This window comes from Bos indicus x Bos taurus, chromosome X (genome assembly GCF_003369695.1).
Source record: "Bos indicus x Bos taurus breed Angus x Brahman F1 hybrid chromosome X, Bos_hybrid_MaternalHap_v2.0, whole genome shotgun sequence".
Classification (NCBI taxonomy): domain Eukaryota; kingdom Metazoa; phylum Chordata; class Mammalia; order Artiodactyla; family Bovidae; genus Bos; species Bos indicus x Bos taurus.
In genome coordinates this window covers 130,666,257-130,670,590 of record NC_040105.1, presented here as the reverse complement: position 1 = coordinate 130,670,590, position 4,334 = coordinate 130,666,257, and the positions used below count along the sequence as shown (strand labels likewise).

General features: G+C 38.6%; 1 pseudogene; it reads right to left on the bottom strand.

Annotated features, from left to right (window-relative positions):
* Positions 1-2,036: 2,036 nt before the first annotated feature.
* Positions 2,037-3,989, bottom strand: LOC113887759 (annotated as a pseudogene).
* Positions 3,990-4,334: the final 345 nt, after the last annotated feature.

Genomic DNA, 4,334 nt, shown 5'->3' with positions numbered 1-4,334 from the left:
AGGCCTGGCATGCTGCGATTCATGGGGTTGCAAAGAGTCGGACACGACTGAGCGACTGAACTGAACTGAATTGAACTGGCTTGGTTTAGTTGAACAAACATTTACTGGGTGAGAGCTGTATGTCTGGAACTGTGTAGGTAGTCTACTGGTTAGACTGGAAAGTTTTCATGGTAAATTCAGATGAACCTTACTCTTTTTGTGCTCACAAAGGTACCATATGCATAGTAGGTGTTTATATTTAAATTTCTTTTGAATGACTGTGTTAAAGATATTAATTAATTAATCACGCTGTCTTCTCATAGCCTTCAAGGCTGTTCTGCCCACGGGATTCTCTAGGCAAGAATACTGGAGTGGGTAGTCATTCCCTTCTCCAGGGTATCTTCCCAATCCAGGGATTGAACCTGAGTCTCCTGCACTGCAGGCAGATTCTTTACCATCTGAGCCACCAGGGAAGCCCACTAGTTAATTAATTACATTGCCTTTCTAAGAATTCAAGATAATGCTTGCCTGTGACGTTAAGAAGAAATGTTCAAGATTTCCCAGTCCTCACCGCAAATTCTACTGTCAAATTTGCACCAAAGCAAATTTCAGACTTTTAGAACTGGAAAAATAGCAGCATTATATAACAGAAGAACAGTTGGCTAGATGTCAGCTGTGTGACCCATTCCCTAACTAACTGTGTGACTTTATACAAGTCATTTAATAATTGTATTTATTTTTAAATGTTTATTTGAATGTCTGTCCTTTGTTTAGTCCCCATTCTAGGTGCTGGAAAAAGCTAGAGGTGAAAGTGGAGGAAGAGACAGAAAGGAATAAGACATGTTCTTTGTCTTAAAGAATTCATTATTAAGTGGAGAGATAGAAATGTATGGAAAATATTACTGTATAACCTGGTCAATTTAAAATAGAAATATATGCAAAGTGCTTTAGTAGCCAAGGAAAAATGAAGGCATACCTTTACAGAGGTTGGTGAAAAATCAGGTAATGCATCATGGAATTTGTGACTCTTTGACATTTAATATTTGAGTTGAACCTTGAAGTATGAAAACAAGTTAACCAAGGAGAGGTGAGGCAGAGACAAAAGTGGAAACAATGTATGCCAAGTCATGGAGTCATAAATTGTGTGAGATCTTTATTCTGATCTTCATTGGCAATCCTTGTGTCAGAAGTTGATTAAACACAGAAGGGATGTGAACAAATTTCCATTATAAGGAAGAGCACCTTGGTGATAGTGCAAGGAAGAGCCTAAGAAACCATTCTCACTTCATGCCCAGCCCCTTGCCAGCCTTTAATGTTGCACTGCTATGGTGGCCTAAGAAGAACATCACATGCACAGCTCATACTTTTCCCCTTGGGTTTTCCTTTCTACAAATGGGAATGCATCAAGTTATTAGAAATTGCTATGCTAACTGGGTGTTGAGTTCCCCTATCCTGGATGATAGTAACAATTTTTAAATTAAACATCTATACTGTGCACATTTTTGGTATTTAGGGTGCTATGGGGGAGATTGGAGAAGGCAATGGCACCCCACTCCAGTACTCTTGCCTGGAAAATCCCATGGGCGGAGGAGCCTGGTGGGCTGCAGTCCATGGGGTCGCGAAGAGTCAGACACGACTGAGCGACTTCACTTTCACTTTTCACTTTCATGCATTGGAGAAGGAAATGGCAACCCACTCCAGTGTTCTTGCCTGGAGAATCCCAGGGACGGGGGAGCCTGGTGGGCTGTCGTCTATGGGGTCGCACAGAGTCGGACATGATTAAAGCGACTTAGTAGCAGCAGCAGCAGCAGCAGCAGCATGAGGGAGATGCAAAAGTAATAATGACAAGGTGCCTGCCCGTAGAGAGATTATAACTGACTTGTGAGAGAAGAGAAGCCTCCGAAGTATCTAGAAGTACTTCATGCTTAACAATTTTGCCATTTGTATAATTTACAAGGATTTGTTAAATTTGGTGAATTTTCAAAAGGTAATTTCTTTTCTTTTTTACTCTTTTTTTAAAATTTTATTTTTTAACTTTACAATATTGTATTGGTTTTGCCATAAATCAACATGAATTCTTTACATGATTCTTACCTCAAAAATTACATTTCCCCTGCATTTATTTTTCTACTAAAGAGCAGTTGAGATCACCAAATTCATATGCATCTTTCTAGAACAGTCTATGCATCCACAACTAAGTATACATATTCTTTCTTTACTTTCTATTTACACAAACGATGTCATACTATACACATTGCATTTTGCAGCTTGCTTTTTGTCCATGTAGTAGATCTTGGAGCTCTTTCCATAACAGCACATGTAGAGCTGATTCATTCTTTCATCTTGTTTTTGTTTGTTTATGAGTGTACTGTATTACATTGTTTGGATGTGGTTCGATTTATTGAACCAGTAAGGTTGACTTTAATCTTTTGTTCTAATAAAATGATACTGAAATGAAAACTCAAACCAATTTTAATCCCGTTACATTTCTATCTCATGCATTTTTATCCAGACTTTAGATAGGAAAAGGAGACACACTGGGATTTTGATTGCATTTTATTACTTCTCTTCTTCTTCTCACCTAACATCTAACTCATGCTCCCTCAAGAAAAGTCATCTGCAGTAATATCTTCCATAGTTGAAGACAACCATTTTGGACACCTCAGGATTCTGGGCTACCCTCAGTGGAAAGATCAAAGACTTGGTGTTAAACAAACTTTGGGCTCAAATTCATATTTTGTTTGCATTACTGTCTGGCTGGATAGTCTTGAGCAGGTGAATTAATCTCTAGGACCCAGTTGTGATATATATAAAGTAGGGATAATAACAATATCTACCTTACTATGTTGCCATGAGGGATTAGTACAACAATCCTTGCAAAGAATAGTATAGTGCCTAGTACCTACAAAGTATTTAACAAAAGAAAGTTTCGTACCCTTCCTGTTCATTAATGTGGAGAAAGTTCATGGGACAAAGGAAAATCCATCAATTTCACATTAACTATTCTTGACCCTGTAGAAAGATTTTCACTTTGTTGGGATTCTTAGAAAGTACCAAGAGCTAAACCTTTCTTTTCACAAATCATTATACCAATTTTCTCAGAGCTACTTTTACATCCTTGTTCCTTAGAGTGTAAATAATAGGGTTGAGGGCAAGTGTAAGCACTGTATACAAAAGGGAAAGCAACTTCAATAAGTTTTCATTCTGAGGCCCTGATAGAAATCCATAGACAATGCCCAGAGACCCATAATACATACTGACTACTGTCAGATGGGAGGAACAGGTAGAGAAGGCTCTCTGTTTTCTTGTGACAGAAGGAATCTTCATAATGGGGGAGATGATGTGAGTATAGGAAGCCAGAGTTAGCAGAAACGGGTCAAGGGCAAATAAAGAGGTGCATATACAAGAGGTTATCTCAGCTATTTGTGTATCAGTGCAGGCCAGTTTCATGATGGGCTTCAGATCACAGAAGAAGTGGTCAATCTCATTGGCAGCACAGAATGTTAACTGAAAAATGAGGACCATGAGAAGGATGGGTGCCAGAAACGCAGCCACTCAAGAGGCAGCAGCTAGCTGTAAGCAACCCCAGTGGTCCGTGAGGCTGGAATAATGCAATGGGTTGCAGATGGCTATGAAATGATCATAAGACATTACAGCCAGTAAGAAGCATTCTGTAGCTACCAGAGCAGCAAAAAAATAAAACTGGCAAGCACAATCAGGGAAGGAAATAGGCACATGATCTGACAGCAATGTCCTCAGCATCATCGGCTCAATGGTAGTGGTGTAGCCAATCTCTAGGAAGAAGAAGTGGCCAAGAAAGAAATACATAGGAGAATGAAGAGAGAGATCAGCCAAAACCACAGTTAAGATTACAATATTGCCCAAAAGAGTCAGCACATAGATGACCAAAAATACCCCAAAGAGAAGATACTGAACACCATGGAGATTCCCAAAACCCAAAAGGATAAATGCAGAAATTTGAGTCATATTTTCTTCTTCACTGCTAGCCATGACTTGGATCTAAAAAAAAGAAAGAAAGAACGATCATTGATCAAATTCTATTTTTAGAAAAAAATCAAACTGCTTAGAGGCATCATATATATCAAGCATAATTGGCTTCTTCCTGGATGTTCAAGATTTTTAATTAATAAATTTCACCACAATCCCAGAGGCCATTTGGAAAGTTAAATCTATGACTTCAATTATCCCTTCATACCCTACATATATAGAATGTATGGGCCTTTGAGACCATGATTATGACACATGAATATGCATTTATTTTTTAATAGAGGCAAAATGTTCTATCCTTGAAGAGTTTACTCTGGTTGTTTCTATTGCTGCTAGAGGTGTTACCA